Source organism: Gymnoscopelus braueri (genome assembly GCF_963280865.1).
Source record: "Gymnoscopelus braueri genome assembly, chromosome: 5".
Lineage (NCBI taxonomy): Eukaryota > Metazoa > Chordata > Actinopteri > Myctophiformes > Myctophidae > Gymnoscopelus > Gymnoscopelus braueri.
This window is the reverse complement of record NC_137606.1, coordinates 3,487,812-3,506,112: the sequence shown is the minus strand read 5'-3', so window position 1 is coordinate 3,506,112 and position 18,301 is coordinate 3,487,812. Positions and strand designations below refer to the sequence as shown.

At 42.8% G+C, this 18,301-nt stretch overlaps 1 protein-coding gene across 5 annotated transcripts in view; it reads right to left on the bottom strand.

Annotated features, from left to right (window-relative positions):
- Positions 1 to 18,301, bottom strand: part of pik3cb (phosphatidylinositol-4,5-bisphosphate 3-kinase, catalytic subunit beta) — a 104,987-nt gene that overhangs the window by 67,191 nt on the left and 19,495 nt on the right. Inside the window, exon 2 of one of the 5 annotated variants that reach the window (XM_080427882.1) lies at positions 10,120 to 10,199. The exons of 3 other annotated variants lie outside the window; for them this stretch is intronic. The gene's annotated coding sequence lies outside the window, so the exon portion shown is untranslated. Of the gene's footprint in view, positions 1 to 6,625; positions 6,635 to 10,119; positions 10,200 to 18,301 lie in introns of those variants that run through there. One more of the 5 variants, XM_080427883.1, reaches the window with a different exon arrangement.

The following is an 18,301-nucleotide window of genomic DNA, read 5'->3' as shown; positions in this document are numbered from 1 at the left end:
TTTATTTACTCCACAGTGCCCTCTACAGATTTTGGTTAATGGTAAGTTCAATCCTACAGATCTGTAGAGGGCACTGTGGAGTAAATAAAAATAATTTCCGTCTCGCTGACATATTTTATTTGCTGCCCAAAAAGTGTATTTTACAGAGTAGTTGGGGTGCTGAGAGGCTTCCCACCTCCGAGAATAGACTTTCAACAACACAAAACAGCCTTTGCTTTGGTGAGTAGCGAAATGGTTTTGTTTATTTTTACTACTCTTGAGAACTCGCAGGGCAGCGGAATTCCTTGTACATGCGCAGAGCGAGGGGTCTTCCAGGGCGTTAGAGGGAACACACTAACGCTCTGAACCAGGGCTACGCTGCTAGTCCTTTATGCATGAACCCGAAGTTTACAAATTGTACTCTCACGGATGATCCGATCGTCTGATAAAAATATTAAGCATATGGCAAGTTAACTAAAGGTATATAAATGATGCTGAGCTAAAACATGTTTCCTAAATTTCGAAGTTTTATAGTTAAACGTTATGATGAAAGTCCCCAGTTCCTCTCACAAAGTGACAGCTGTTGCGCTCAACATTTTTATGAATGGTTAAAAAATCTTTTGAAACTAGCAGATCTACAAGCTCACAACGCTTCACAAGCTTGTAGATCTGCTATTTTCAAAATATTTTAATACATATTAAATTTGGGAAATGGGACATTCTGCATACCTTTACTTTTGGTATTTTAAGTATATTTAATTTACTTGCATAATGGGGACACTTTAGTGTTTTATTTAACTTGCAGATGTCAACTCACCACTGTAATTTCATTCATAAATATATTATTCAAAAGTTGTATTTGGAGTGGACTGCTTCAGGACATCTGACAGTTGGCTCTGGTATTTTTATGATCCATTTCACTTTCGCAAAGGGTGTTTAAACTGCAGTGTAGCGGCTGTCCGTAGTTTACGTCGGCTTTACGTAGACTTCGTCCAGGAGGTCTTTACGTCTATGCTGTCTCACGAATGTAGTTTTAGCACACACGTAACGAGAACCTACGACGATGGTATCTCCTGAAGCCAGTTTAGATGCCACGTTGGGGACACACAGCTGCTACTAACGAAGATAGGGTTGCTACTGCGCAGGTGCGTGGAGGCTCTCACGCAGCTTCTAGGCTACGCATGAGCTCATTTTCGTTTGGGAAACCTGGCCAATGTCAGCAGAGTCCTGTGCAGGCCTGTTTTCTTAGTCCCACTCCTGCTGAATTTAAGAAATGTTTTTGGTATTTTATTTTTTGGGGGTATTTTTTTTGACTGGCAGGAAATGGGGAGATAGAGATGGGGAGTGACACGCAGCGAAGGCCGTCGGAATCGGGATTCGAACTGCATCAGCAGCCTAGGTGCCCGGGCCACTACGCCAGCCGTCCGGGCCTCTGCTGGATTTCTGACCATTCCCACCCATGACCGCAGTCGTTTCCTTTCTTTGACCATTCCAGCCCGCATGCAACTAAAAGTGCTGTTATAGTCCTGCATAACCCCACAATATTACTGTCTGCTCCCATAATCATCCCATCAGAATTAGAGAGAGAGAGAGCGAGAGATAGACAGAGAGAGACAGACCAACAGACAGACAGACTGACGGCCATTACAGCACCACAGCCAGCGACGCAGTGTGATCGGCTTATACACACACCTGTCGGGAACTTTTAAGTATTTTAAAACGGTGAAAGCTACCGAGGAAAAAGAAACAGAAAGTGATAGACCCCCGCCACGACTCAAACTAGCGACCACAGGAGTTTATCATCAAATCCAAAGATTCGTTGTGAATAATTATAAACAAACCTCCTCCTTTTTTTGATAATAAATCGGTAAAATCAGGCAAAAATAATTAAATAACATAACCCTAACCTAACCCTAATCCTAAAACCAAAATAAAGTAACCATGCACACGCGCGCATGTGTCCCGCGATGTCCTGCAAAAGGGGTTCACCTGTCCCTCAATGGGCCTGTTTGGAGGTGGTCACCCTACCCACGGGTATTTTAAAACCACTCGCTCTCGCAACATTTGCGTTGGGACCTGCAGGGCTCTAAATGTCAGGAGATCTCATTTAAATGTACGGCATAACACAGTTTAAAAGCACTGACGGAAATATGAATCCCTCCGACCGCACGTATTAATACCAGTTTTGTCATTTGAAGTGTTCCGCTGCATGTTGTGTTGAAGGGCACAATAATGTGATTGAGTTGTAATAGTGAGTGTCATCATTGCATGAGTGGCTGTGTGCATGTGTGACACACAGTGTCCTTCTAGCAGGGTCAGCCATTGACCAGATGACAACGCAGACCTGCTCTCTAGTCTCTACACCTCTGACTGTCACCATGGGAATAAAGAATAAAGACGGGCCAGAGGCTGGCTTTGGAGAGAGACATTGTGAATAGATAAAACACATACAGCAGCACCGGCCCAGTGATGGGAACTGAATACATTACTATACAAACAACATACCAAGCATTCCTGACCAGGACACCTCCTGCTGAAATGAGGAACATTGTGTGTGTGTGTGTGTGTGTGTGTGTGTGTGTGTGTGTGTGTGTGTGTGTGTGTGTGTGTGTGTGTGTGTGTGTGTGTGTGTGTGTATGTATGTGTGTGTGTGTGTGTGTGTGTGTGTGTGTGTGTGTGTGTGTGTGTGTGTGTGTGTGTGTGTGTGTGTGTGTGTGTGTGTGTGTTTAATAACAGCGTAGTCGTGTCACAAAATCAATGATGTGTGTTTGAGAGTGAGAGAGAAACGATGATCCATTCTTTGGCATTTAGCTCATGCATAGTGATTGAAGCTGCACTTGACTTCTTGCACCTGAAGTCAGAAGATCAAAAACATCAGGGCTAAACACCACAGGGACATAGAGAAGGAAAAAGAGGGAGTTAGGGATAGAGACTTACTTACTGAAGACAAAGGGAGGAAGCGCTGTCTGAGTTCAGAGGCTTTCGAAAATGGTTCTCTTCAGTGGAACAAGGTATAGAAACAAAAAAATATAACAAAGTACTGCTTGTCCCCAGTGTGCAGACTATCCAGGGAATACTGAGACAATTCCGTCATCAGGTGAAAAACGTATTCTATTTCTGAGCAAGGAAACAGAAGATTACATGTTTTGACGCTTTAATTACTTGGGGATAGAGAGAGAGAGAAATGCATTGAAGAGGAGGAACAGAACAGGAGGAAACAATGAGAGGAGAGTGTCCACGAGAGTGTGTGAGATGGGCAGCCAGGAACGTAAGTCAGAGGTGCGAATGTGATGTTCCGTAAGGTCTGACTCACTCCACAGTCACATGACAACTGTGACACACACACACACACACACACACACACACAAGCTGTCAGACTTTCTCACACTTCCATCAGAGGATGGACACAGAGCTGGAGGGAGGGATGGAAGGAGGTGAAAACAGACTCTGCGGGACGGGGAAACGTGAACAGATTGACAGTACAATAACAAACACGAGAACAGGAATTAACTGGAAACTAAAGGGCTGCAAGAACAAATGTTATAAAGTCACACTGAGATGGCAAACAAGAGAACCAGCATGGAGCAATGGGAGAGACTGAGAGAGAGAGACAGCAGAAAGAAAGCGAGATAAAGTGGAGAGACATGGGGAGGGCAGAGATACAATGCGGGGTTGTAGTGGGTGGGTTGAACTGGGCTGGGGTTTTACAATAGGCCTCTGTTTTTGGCAAGCGCCCGCGCGTGTGTGTGTGTGTGTGTGTGTGTGTGTGTGTGTGTGTGTGTGTGTGTGTGTGTGTGTGTGTGTGTGTGTGTGTGTGTGTGTGTGTGTGTGTGTGGGGACAGTCCCGTGCCCTTCACAAACACTACCCTTGTGTTGCCTTTGCCCCCCATAACCTAGTGCCATCCCCTTTACCTCATCTCTCTCTCCCCCTCTCTCACTCTCACACACACACACACACACACACACACACACACACACACTTGGCAGCTCGTCCACAAAGACCAACGCGCCCATTGAGCGCCAGCAAAAACACTGAGTGCAGGGCAATGGGGTCACAGGGCACGGATCACAAACAGTCACAGCTACTGCAGTAAACAGATGCTCACATAATGGACTGGATATGTCAGTGTTTTGTTCAGAACTACTCTGAGGCAGTGCATTCACACCTTTAAAGGATGGGCTTCACACACACACACACACACACACACACACACACACACACACACACACACACACACACGTAAACAACATGCTTGGTTTACACGTTAACAGCAAACAAGAACGCTAGATGAAAACGTTATCGTTCTTAACAGCTAAGACAACATGAACTAAATGACTGCTAGCCCCAATATCACGCCGAACGATCTTGGTTGATATTTGCAGGACATATATTGTGACCTTTGCTGCTGTCCAACAAAATGAAATACTATAGGCTATGTAAGCTCCTTTATCACCATCACAGATCATTATTCAAAGCAAAGTCCTACACACACACACACACACACACACACACACACACACACACACACACACACACACACACACACACACACACACACACACACACACACACACACACACACACACACACACACACACACACACACACACACACACACACACACACTACACAGCCTCACACGCAGCCTTTAGGAAAACCAAACATTATGCAAAGTCGGCCTGACCTATCAGATTCCGTGAAGCAGGAAGTGACGAGAGGAAACGCACCGGCGAACGCACTCACACACCACTAGTGTTGAGTCTGCATTTATTAGACCTGAGGTGCCTATGGAAGGGGAAAACTTACATTGTGTGTGCGTCGTTGACGCATCTTCCTCTTTCATTCATTGATTTGGAGAAGCATGTCAGACAGGAATAGATGTTTGTGATTGGTGGAAACCTTTGCGGGAATAGTAAACTGTACGCACTCCTCCTTTTAAACCAGTGGTTTGCAAATGGTTCCCTATACCGGGAACCAAATTATGCATTAATGTTGACATCTGAAAATTAGGCTCCACCTCTTTTGGCTCCACCTCTTTTGACTCCCCCCCCCAACCCACCTCCCACTAACCACAGAGGATTGGCTCACTGACTGGAAACCTCCACTGGGATTATTCCTGTGCATTGGAGTCATTGTAGACTTCAACTTGTACATTGTTGTATGACGGTGCCGCGGACCAATAATAGCAGATCTATAAGCTCACAACGCGCCACGGATGTGACGCTTTGTGAGTTTACAGATCTGCTACAACGGAGCACAAATTAGGCACTAGGTACACGACACGAGGTCAGACCCACCAGCTTATGACACCCAATCCAGTGACTGAGGGTCTGACTAACAAGTCAGCATGTCTGGGTTTTGCCAGAGAAAAACTCAGGTATGCCTGTGATCAATTGGTCAATTCATCCTCTGGTGATCCTCTGGTCAATTCATATGCCTGTATCAAACATTTTCTTCTTGTCTTAGGGGGCGAACGACTTTTCAATAGTTGTGCCTGAAATGTTGCGATAATGATCTAATCGTCTGGCTACTGCAGCTGCAGCACTACATTAGACTTATTTTATCAAGAAGACAGAGGAAGTTTTTCTTGACGAGCAAATATAGAAACTGTGATAAAGGGGAAATATGAAGCGTGCTCATCGTTAAATGAGCACAGATATTCTCACCAAGTCACTGTTGTTGACTTCAATGCTCATGCTGCAGACTTCTCCTTTCTTTCCTCTCTCTCTGTGTGTGGTTCTAATGCACTCTTCTTGCAATCTGCCTGAACTCATCAACCCTCAACTCCCCCCTTCAAGGCCATTATTGGTAAAGAGATTGGTAAAGATAGATGCTGTGGATATTATGTAACTAACAGGACAATGCAGAGATAGGTGTTTGAGGCTAAAGTCACTGTCACCGAGTGCTGTTATCACTCAAATAACAGTGTTACACAGAGTCATTGCACTGATACCTTACAACATGGCTCCTTTTATCATCAGCGCTAATATTCAAAGTAACACTGCAGTCAGCAGTCTGGCAGGGGAGTGTTTTAAAAATGATAAAATAAACAATGCTGCGGGAATCTTCAAAAATGAGAAAGACGGAAAGAAACAGATACTGTATGAAGAAAAAAGGCCCGCCTGTCAGACCGTCACTATGACCACTGATGATGCACTGGAAGGAAGTAAAGGAAGAAGACACAGGAAGTAGCACAGGACACAATTCTGTTGTATGCGCCCGTCAATATATATATATAATAAATATGTATATAAATATATTAGCCTAATTCCGATCTATGATTAAGCATTAAAGGGATATTTCACTTTAAAAACAACTTATCTACTCAGGCTTTTTTGAACCCCCCAGACCGTTTTTAAGTTGCTTTATTCAGTATTTAGATATTTGATATTCATTTTATCAGACACGCCCCCTTCCTATACAAACCCATTATAACTCTAAACTCCATTTATAACATGTTAGATTCATCAAAAACACCCGTCCTTGGTTCTGGTGGTTTTTGAAAGTGAAATATCCCTTTAAGACCCTTTTTAAGCCTTAATGAGTAGCTGTATTCCATTTCCGCGTTCTGAGAAAGCGGCATAGGTCAATCATTTCATCGTCATTTCATCGTCTATGGCGAGAAGCGACCTCCACTTTACATACTGCGGCAGGAGCGGGCGGAAAGGTCGAGAAAAGTTAAACTTTCCGCCGCTGTGTGGGAGAAACAGCGGCAGCCAACCAGAAGAGTGTGTTGGTCTGAAATAGATAGGTGCACAACGTGTTTCAGACAATTTAAATGCACCCATTTTGTGGAAAAAAACAGCTGATGTGAATTCAGCGTTAAGATCCTGTCTGGGAAATGCAAATAGCTACAACAGTATGGCTATATATTAGACACTCGATGGCTAGGTTGCCAGGAAGTTAGGAACACAGCACTCTAGCAAAAGGATACGTCCACATCCTCTTCTCTTCCCATTAATCCATCCATCCATCAGTCCCATGTGTCTGCGCTGCTTCACTCCACCACACTCTCACTCCTTTTCATATCACTTTCGGTCCTCTATGGCAGTGGTTCTCAACCAGTGTACCGGGGACCACCAGTGGTCCTTGAGGGGGTTCCAGGTGGTCCCCAGCTAAATGATGGAGTTGGTAACCAAATAGACTCTTATAGATCTTTAACTCTTGAGAGCATAACCCTTACGGGTCCATTTGGTTTCATTTTATGCTCTCAAGAGTTAGATTATTGTTAAACATCTGCATTACTTAATTTACAAGGAGCCTAACACAATTAGAGAATGTAGAATTGTTATTTTGATCAACGTTTGCCTATTATTATGTCTCCTAATGGTACCAACATCAATACAGCATGGAATTGTGCACAAAATCTCATCCAATGACGGCTAAATATTTTTGGGGTCTTTTGAGTTTTGGGTCTGAGTCTAAAATCTCATCAAATGGTGTAGTCCGTGGCTCAAATACCGGATAAATAATGGACCTTGATATGAAAAAGGTTAAAAAACACTGCTCTATGGCTTGGGATCTCTTTTAATAATGACACAGCCACATCAACCAGGCTTATGCAAATCTGTGATCAGAAACTATCAGGAGAACCATGACACACAACTTTCTCACTTATGCCTATATTTAGTGAACTACGCTATTGCTTTTGTCCAGTTTGAATGCAGCCCAGCCTCATTACAGGCGGACTCGGTAATAATAACCTGTGTTTAGTGGATCCATTGTAGCAGGGTTAATGTCAGCCAAACACGCTATTAAGAATAGAGCCGCGAGGGCAGGGCTTCCTAGGATTGTGCAAGTGACAGGGTTAAGAGAAGTGTTTTTGTGTCAAACGGAGTATCACGACTTTAAAATAAAAAGGGAACATTTGAAAAAGAAAACGTGAAGAGACAGATTTCTGGGAATTAACAAGTTAGCATGATACGGTCTGCTCCTTATTTGGCATGCTGAGAGAACATACAGTGCAGAGCCATGATCTCACAAGAGCCATAAAAATTCCTTCTGCTCTCTGGTGATGGAGTGGAGGTGGGAAGAGAGGCCGGATCAGTGGAACAACAACGTAGCGGGGATAATTGGATCTGGCTAATTTTTCACATTCGTGTGTAGGAGTAGAAGAGAAGGAGAGAAAGGGAGAGAGAGACAGCGAGATAGAGAAAAAAAGAGAGTGAGTGAGAGAGAGAGCGAGAAAGACTGGCGAAAAGAGAGCAGGTGGGAGCCATCTGTAAGTGTGATCACTGGTGATTATTGGCCATGAGCATTGATTGGCAGGAAGGGAAAAGTGGTTACCATGTCGACAGACGTACAGATGTGCACCTGTGCTTCCAAATCAAACAGAAAGCAACACACTTTCATGCACTCGACATTGATGAATAAACCAAGCACAAAGCGACAGAAAACAACCATTATTTCACTTGAGGCAAACTCTGTTTTGAAGGGGACACTCATTTAGATGGTAACAGCTGCTACCATAATGGAACATCATAACCCAAAAAAGACAGAACCATCCCTGCACAATAGATGAGCAATCTATGTCTCTGGTCAGAATACAAGCATCTTTTCCCCAGATATCTTGCATTGTCTGGTTGGACTTATGCACAGGCTAAATTCATACTTTGTCGGATGACCCCGAGTAGGGTTTCAAAGTTTTGGGTTAGCTTTGAATAAAAGGTGGGAAATTTCCTTGGGAAATTACAGAAACACTGTGCATGGGAATTAACAGGAATAACATGGAAATATACAGCCACTTCATTTTCTACGTATTTTCACAGCGCTTCCGAAAAGCCTGTCTCGAGAGACTAATTAACAGGTAGAACAAGTTACAAGGCATTTTGTTAAATAACAAGAAATTAAAAAGTTATGAAATGTCCAACCTTGGCCAATGAGGAAAAGGTGTGAGGCAAAGATACACTAATAGTTGACGCACATAGGGGGTGGGGCTAAGCGACACCAATTTGATTATTGTATATTGTGTGTGCAAGTGAAAATTTAAGTGTGTGCAAGTGAAAAAGTTAGACAGCTAGTTACCACCCATGCTACCACCCATGCTGGAGAACAGTCAACAGTCTCAGTCTCAACAGTAAAACGTTGTTAAACTGGCCTGGTTTTGTCATGTCACAAGACATACGTCTGTGTCAAAGACAGGCAGGCCCAGCGTCACGTGAGGGGCGACACCCCCTCAACCGGACCATCTCTTCAAGTGAAGACTGCCAGTTAAAAAAACAAAACCTTCTGGTACTTTTTAATTAATAGCGTTTTGGTGTCAAGCCATCCTCAGCGTCTTAAGAAAGTGGTCAGTGGAAAAATAAATAAACAAATCGGGCGTGCGCCCCCCCCCCCTACTGACGCAAAGATTTTGCCCCGTGGCTGGAGGAAAGGACACAGGTCACCAAAACCATCAGGATGTCACAAGACCCGCAGTAGCAGTGCCTCATTATGTGTATTTTACTTTGCTAAGAGATTTGGTGTAGAGTGAAAAAATGGAGTTGGCCAAGTATAGAACACTGGTGTCTGTTCAATAACAGGGGTCTCAAACAAATGAGCAGACAAAATTGAAACACAAGCTGATGCATGATCTGAGTGGGGTTCTTCTCTCTCCTGATTGGACGAAATTTGTAACGACCTGAAATTATTATTTTGTGTTTACTAACGAGCTGGAGAGACAGGAACACCCCCGTTACTGAACAAGCACTTTATAGCAATGATTAATATTAGAACATTTGAGCTTAAAATGAAACATTCTGTTCCCGTTAGAACGGGGCGTACTCTCCCAGATTCCAGCCCAGTACGTTCTGCATTCCTTCTCTCTCTCTCTCTCTCTCTCTCTCTCACACACACAGACAGGTAAAGTAGGTCAAACCAATTCAACACTTAAAGTCCTATATAGGCTACTTCATAGTATGCCGAATCGCAAAAATGGCAGATCTGCAAGCTCACTCTATTGACCTTTCACCTACAATTGCATGCCCAAAATAGAGATGCCTGGGTTAAAGTGTTTAACAGATGTCACACACATGCAGTACATGATGTACAACACACACGCTCACAAATGCACACACACGCTCACAAATGCGCACACACACACACACACACACACACACACACACACACACGCACGCACACACACAGACACACACGTGTACCTGTTGTCTCCTGGATGCTCTTACTTCCTCTACCTCTGCTCTTTGTTGAACGTGTCACGGGAGCTGATGGAACACTGCATCTGTCGGGGAAAGACACGCACACACACGTGAAGTTCACAGGTGTGTTTTTCCATTGAATGTGTGTATTTATGCTGTGGCTGTTTGAGAGGGTGTGGTGTGCAGAGTGTCTGAATGCAGCCAACTGGGATAGAACGCAAGAGAAGGAGAGGGAGAGAGCAACGTAGAACAGCGGTTCTCAAAAAGTGGGGTCCGGGGACCCCCAGGGGTCCTTGAGGGGGATCCAGGGAGTCTCCAGCAACAGTTTTAACCACACTGACCCTATTGTATCCTTCGGCTAGTCGAAAATAGCAGATCTACAAGCTCACAACGAGTCGCTTGTAGATCTGCGATTTTTTTTTAATCTAACAAATTTGTTACACAAATCTGCTCTTATGGGGGGGGGGGGTCCCAGACACAATCTCTTCAGTTGGGGTCCAGCAGCCAAAAACATATACGCTGTACATTTGCGGGTCCTTGACATCAAAACGTTTGAGAACCACTGGAGTACAATGACCTGGGATTGGATTGTTCTGTCTGTAATGTATACGTTGAGTGGTGTGTCACCTCCAGTGTGACGTGCGTGCGCTGCAGGTAGGAGGGAGGACAAGAGGAGGAGGAGAGAAAGTAGACAGCACTTAACCCATTCAATCCGGGAACGCACATCTGTGTCATTTTAGATTTTTAGCTATGACCATTATTTTATACTTTGGGATATTCAAAAATGTATTTTCAAAAACCGTGAAAATGTGTGCAAATCTTCGAATATATATATATATATTTTACACAAATCTTTGCTTCTGGGGATTCTACAGACGTCTTCTAAATCCTTAAGTTTAAAAAATAAAATATATCAGTGGTTCTCAAACCTTTTGTGGTCAAGGACCACTCAAAATGATATGTATTTGTTCCCTCCACCCCCCTCCCCAAAATATTTTGTTCCAGGGACCCCCAGAAGCAAAGATTTGAGTTAAAAAGAAATTATATATATATATATATATATATATTTATTTTTTTATTTATTTTTTGCACACATCTACATGATTTTTCAAAAGAAATTGCTGATCTACAAGCTTATAGCACGGCTATGAGCTTGTATATCTGCTATTTTTGAATAGCCAAAATAAATCAAAAAAATGGTACAGATGCGTTTCCGGTCTTAATGGGTTAACCAACACTCTAGTCTACACTCATCCTTTTACCCCACTCACCCCCCCCCCTCTCTGCTACTCTCTCCATCCCCTCTAGTCAAGGTCATTGTTGGACATGTTATTTGAGGAAGCATTTTTCGGTACACCTCGTAATAAGGGGACACCAATTAACCAATTGACCAATTGACAAAAATGGCTACGGCAATTATTTTAGTAACAGCTAATTGATGACAATTTAATTACTTAACATTCTATTCTGTATATTACTTTATGATTAATAGTTTTCTAATTTACATACTATCAATCATACCCAATTGACTATTTCAAATAACTGCGCTCAACAAGTATATTTTCTATAATAACCATTGCACTGGGCATACTGACATTGAAGACGCCCTTGAGCGGAACGCATCCAGGATTCCAGCTTTTCATTATTATCCATTTAACTTGTATCTAACCAGGTTAGCTCCACTGAGAGATCAACAACACAGTGCAGCATCTCAGTGCTGGATGAGGTACGGTACAGGAAGACGGTGTTAAAAAGGTAGGTGGACGATAGGTGTCACGATTATGACATTTTACGTGACGATTAATTGTCACACAAATAATTGCGATAAACAATTTAATTGAACAACTGTCGTATGAATTAAAATATTCGGTTTGGCTTTTAGACTTGTTGCACAGGTCCAGATATGACAAATAACCTTAATATCCAAAGATATGACTGACATATTTAATACATTTAGATCAGCTATTACATTTTTTTTTTTTGAAAATATATCAACCTTTTTTTTTTTTTTTTTTTTTTTTCTTTTTTTTTTATCCCACGATTTTGTAACCCTATTTTTTTTACACCCAGTGCCAATTGTCTATGTAATCCTGGGCACTACCTTCCCTCTGCCAACCTAGGGAGGCCAGGGCCGAGCTCATGCCTCCTTCAATGCATGAGAGCCAACTGACCTTCTTGTCACCTGACAGGGGAGAGTTTCCCTGGTTGGACGTAGCGCGTGGAAGGAACACGTTATTCCAACCAGTTCCCTTCCCCTCCATCAGGCGCCCCGGCTGACCAGGGGGAGGCAGTATAGTGACCAGGATTACTGCATGTTTTTGTGAGGGTACCTACCCTAGGAGACACGGGGAGAACATGCAAACTCCACACAGAAAGGCCCTTTCGCCAACCCCACCTAGGGTATGGGCACTGATGACGCGGAGAAGAGAACACACCCCCAGCGCCCACAGCGTCCCCTGCGGGAATCGAACCCAGGACCTTCTAGCAGTGAGGCGACAGCACTACCGACTGTGCCACCGTGCCCCTATATCAACCTTTTTCAACATGGAAACGATTATGAAGATTATGCAAAATAATGGCTATTATCTCAAGTAATTGAAAGTAGGCGATTATGTAATAATTGTGACAGGCCTAGATCCCACGGGGGAAATTCAGTTTCAGCTTCACCCAGCAGTTATTCAGGGTTCTTCAGCCCTGCGTACCTCATGGGACAAATGGTTGGTTTTCTATCCAACTGATAAGTTAATTGCTTTCAGCTGTGGTCCTCGTCATTCTAGTCATCTAATCTGGGATCTGGGGTGCTAGTTGTCTTATCAGGGATCTGGGATGTTAATCGTCTAACGAGCCAATTTCTTAATTAAATGAATCCTATTGATGATTAATTTAGAGGAGCACTGAATAAAACAATCGTATTTGTGTCCCGTTTACTCCGGATGATAGACTGTGTTTATGACATTTACAAACAAAGCAACAGTTTTTCTTGCAGTTATGCTATAATTACATACATGGGAGAAGGTGATCCTAGAATGAACTTGACCGCAATTGCCCAATCAAAACTACCAAAACTGTACAGGGGCAGAGGACGAGCTTGCTGTTCCATCAGTACACATACTAGGGGACAAGGCAGCTACTCAAATCATAAAGGCCTACCCAACCTTGATAGTATATAGGTACAATTGTAAATAAAAACAGTGATATTAGCCTAGAGTAAAAAAGGAAATCTTCAATATGTGCAATAGGATAATAGCGCCGATAGGCCTACTGTACATGTACGCACGCTGAACGCAGCATGCCACTGCCATTAAGGAAGAAATGCCACGCTTTTCACATTTGCCTATTATAGCGCCACCAGCAGGCAGAGTTTTGCAAAACACATTTTTATATCACGCCTACAGATTTTGTCCAAACATCACACAAATCGGTACACATTATCTCTATAGTCATGTGATCAAGACGGATCTGTCCGATTTTTCATATTCCATCCTGATTGGCTAAGATTGACATCTAAAGTTTATATGTCTGTGCAATGACTGTTGAGTCAATAACTCAACATTAATCCCTCAACTTCTACAAATTCCTCACCTCTATAAATGACTAAATTCCGAACATTGCTGGCCCACAATAACCCGACTGACCTGGCGGAGACCTGTGCTCCGAGGAGCACTTTTCTAGTTAAATCAGCATCTGCACAATGCTGATTGTACAGTTTAAACATTTTAGAGTGAATTAGGAATGGAAAATAAATTGCACTTTCGCGTCATGACATGCTGACATGATATCGATATGACAAAGAGTTTCACTGTCTAGTATGCGGCTGAGTTCTGTGAGCTGCTGCATGCAGGAAAAACATTACCAGGCGTGTATTTTTAGAGAAGCCGTGCACGCCGCTTCTGGGGCGCGTCTGGAACACGTCTGGTGGAAATCACGAGCGTCTAGCGTGGCCGTGTGGATCAGGTGCGACCGCGGCATCGTGCGCCGAAACACAACGCTACTGCGCCCTGTGGAACTGAGGCGTAATCAGAGATATGGGATGCTAGAGATCTGGGATCCAAAGTGAGTGACACCCACAGCCACAACACTATGATCTGGTACCACCCAAATTTAGAACAAACATGGGAACGTTCTCTTTCTACTGCTCTGCCACAAACATGTGGAATGCCCTGGTTTCTTTCAAAATTGCCCTGAAAAAACATCCATCAAGAGACGATCAGATGTAATTTTCCCATCTCTTTTTGTTGATGCATTACCGTGTTAATTTTGTATGCAATGTTGATGAATTGAATACATAGGACCACAATGGAAACAAGTCCCCGGGACTTTTTTGTGTTATCCTATATTTAACATTTCTGACTAATAAAGTACTCACTCAATCAAAAATAGTCCTCTAATCAGGGATCTGGGATACGGGTCGAATGCAACCGACTTCCTGGTAGGATATAAAACCAGTGGTATCAGGGGGGTCATCCCTATGTTCCCCGGGTTTATGTTCCCCCACTAAGGTTAGGGTTAGGTTTAGGGTAAGGAAATCGGGGAACATACTGTAGAACCCGGGGAACATAGAACCCGGGGAACATAGACACTAGGGCTGTCAACTTTCCTCAGAAATGATATTCGAATATTGGTCTTAAAAAAGTGCAGATATTCGAATATATTCGAATATTATTATTATTATAAAACAATATATATATTTTTTTCATTTTTGACAGAAACAGAACAAAAAACAATGTATCAAGAGCTCGGATCCAATAAAACATATCTTTTGTTTGTTTTTATAACTTCATACATAGTTTTTTGTATTGTCCCTGTCAAATAAACATAAATAAATATTCGAATATATATATATATATTTTCCCAATATTCGAATAATACTTGAATACCGAATATTCGTTTGACAGCCCTAATAGACACGCTCCCGTATCGGGGCACTTGGAGGACCATGGTTGAAGAGCACTGTTATAGCAGGCAGGGCTGACCCACCGTCACTGGAAACACATTGACACTTCCTGGTCTGGGTCAGCCAGAGGCTGGTGTCTCTCTGGAGCATTCCAACTCATCGGTCTCAATGAAAGAGAAATGTATGGCAGCCTAGTATAGTAACAGATTGTCTTTTAACTGCATGGTCACAGGATCAAGTCCCACCACAGTGTTTTTTCTATTTCTATTTCCGATTCTAAAAATGTTTTCTAAATCCAAAAAGTTTTTTGAAAAAAAATATATTTATATTTTTTTTCACGATTTTTCAAAAATAGCCAAAGAAATCTTAAGTGACACAGATGCGTTCCAGGTCTTAATGGGTTAAACATACCTGTAGGCATCACAACGTCCAAAACAAGTTCAAATCAACTTTTTCTGTACCCATTGATCATTTTGATGTCCAACCCGAGTCAATCAATTGACTCACTTATAGAAGTCACTGTGGATTCATCCATCTAGGAAAAACAACAACATCAACCTATGTACGTGTCTGCATATGAGTCGCCCTAAAGACCTATCTGTCATCTCATCTTAGAGTTCAAACGGTTGCCTTTCAACCACAGATACTGAGATGGTGGTAAATAAACATACAATAAGCAAAACGTACGTACACACACACACACACACACACACACACACACACATGCACATTCACTGTCAGCATATACACAAACAGACCACGCAACAGGCCATGCTTGGAGCGAGGAGCCCGATGAGTTCCTGTGTTTTCCCCAGTGGTGAAGAAGGCCTAGCTTGTTTACCAGGGTGTTACCCCGAGACGGAGGAATAACAACTTTGGGAATGTGTGCGAGTGATATTCTATATAGTATATTGACGGTGTCAGACGTTACACTTGCAAATTCAGAGTGTTGCGCACACAAGCCACACATACACATTTTCCAGTCTGGGTTTCCCCAGAAATTGGTTATGGAAATAATATGTAGCCTTCACACATACACACACACACACACACACAAACACACACACAGTAAAACCACGAGTGCCGTGGGTTGAGCGGTTCCAGGAAGCGTGTGGTTGTTTGACACTATGATACAATCTTCAGACTGAGAGAGTCAATGTTTAACTCAGTGACTGGAGTCAGCTCACAGCAACACATGACCCACAGCATCCATGTGTGTGTGTGTGTGTGTGTGTGTGTGTGTGTGTGTGTGTGTGTGTGTGTGTGTGTGTGTGTGTGTGTGTGTGTGTGTGTGTGTGTGTGTGTGTGTGTGTGTGATGCTCTTGGTATCCTGCATGTCTATTGGCCTTTCAGAGATTGTGTTTTAGAGCATTGTTTCCCAAACTCTGAGCAATTTTTATGGGTCACGAGTAAAATCCCCTACGTAAAAAGTAAAACAAATCTGTTATTTCAAAAGGTTTTAAGAAGTTTAACGGCCAAAAAATCACAACTTTATCAATTAAAATAAAAATGAATTAAGAATTTCCATAAATAAATGGAAAAAAACAAATAATTTCCATAAATAAATAAGAAGTAATAAAGAAGTAGCAAAAATAGCAGATCTACAGTACAAGCTTGTACATCTGCTATGTTCACTAGTTTGGGTCCCGGGCAAACGTTTAATCTCTCTTTTGGGTGGGGGGAGGAAATCCATGCCTCTGCTTTTGATGTCATCATTTTGATCGCCATGAGGATATGTTTTATCCCGGCTTCTGGCCAGTGGGGAGCTGAACTGAGACAAATAGCATGTTCCTCCTCGTACATTAGTTGTCCCGGTGAAACGCCTCACTGTCAGGTCAAAAGAATCGGGCCAGCGAAGCCATGTGTATCGGAGGCTCTTCTACACCTTTCCTAACAAAGCGGTCAACACTGAGAAGGGACTAACAGACGGTACAAAGGGGAGTTTGGGTAATTGACCCGTTGTCAAGTCCCACCCGTGATCCTGCCCCTCTTCTGCACCCATTGGTTTATGTTGCTTAGTTGGACAAAAACATCCTCTCTCTCCATCCACTACCATTAAAAAAAAAAACATGTTTTTCAGTTGCCTTGTAGTGATATTTAATGTATTTGATTCTTATTAACTTGGTCTTAGTAAAAAGGAACATATCGGGTGCAGTATAATGACTGGGTACAGTGGCGGCTGGTGGGAATTTTGGGTGGGAGGGCTAAGCGTATAATTAATAATCTGTATAATCTGTGTAGTTTACATATCCAGATTTAGGAAAATATACTTTTATTTGACAAAAGTATAGACAAAAGTATACAAATCAGTCAGTCACACATCAACAACTAGTGACGGCACATATGGCATCCTGCCTGAGAGCATTTGAGCATGATATCAATGCATTTGAGCATTGATATAAAAAAAATTAAATCATACTGTGGCAGTCAGACTGACTGACTGACTGTCTGTCTCTCTCTCTCTCTAAGAGTTCTCCACGGGCCTGAAAATTAAGGCCTGGCCCTAACTGGGCCCTACTGGGCCGGTCCGAACAATTACCATACTTTTAGGCCCAAAAAAAACCAAAACCCCGTAAATAAATTTCTGATCATGAACAATCCAGCTTTCTCCGCTCATAAGCTTGCCATGGCTTCAAGCTCTGCAATTTGTCTCTGCATATAGTTTCCACCACAAAAGGCTTTTGAACCTATGTCATCTTCTTTTAGTACTTTGAATAGTTTACCTGGCAGGTGTCTCGCCTCCACTGCTCGCAAAGTGCCTCCACAAATTGTATGGCCTTTACCCATTTTGGGCGGGAACCCCTATTTGTAACTATACCTTTCAGGACGGGAACCCCTTTTGGGGTTCTTGTTGGTACGTACAGTACATACTATATACTGTACGTACCAACAAGTATATACTGTAGCACATACTATATACTGTACGTACCAACAAGTATATACTGTAGCAACATACATTCTCTCTCTCTCTCTCTCTCTCTCTCTCTCTCTCTCTCTCTCTCTCTCTCTCTCTCTCTCTCTCTCTCTCTCTCTCTCTCTCTCTCTCTCTCTCTCTCTCTCTCTCTCTCTCTCTCTCTCTCTCTCTCTCTCTCTCTCTCTCTCTCTCTCTCTCTCTCTCTCTCTCTCTCTCTCTCTCTCTCTCTCTCTCTCTCTCTCTCTCGACATAACGGCTAAACTGGGAGACACAACGGTAAAACTAAAAGATCATATCGCAAGGATCTCAGGATCCACATGGGAATTAGTTTGAGGGGAAAAGGAAAACGGGACCCATTTGAACTCCCGCAGACCCCA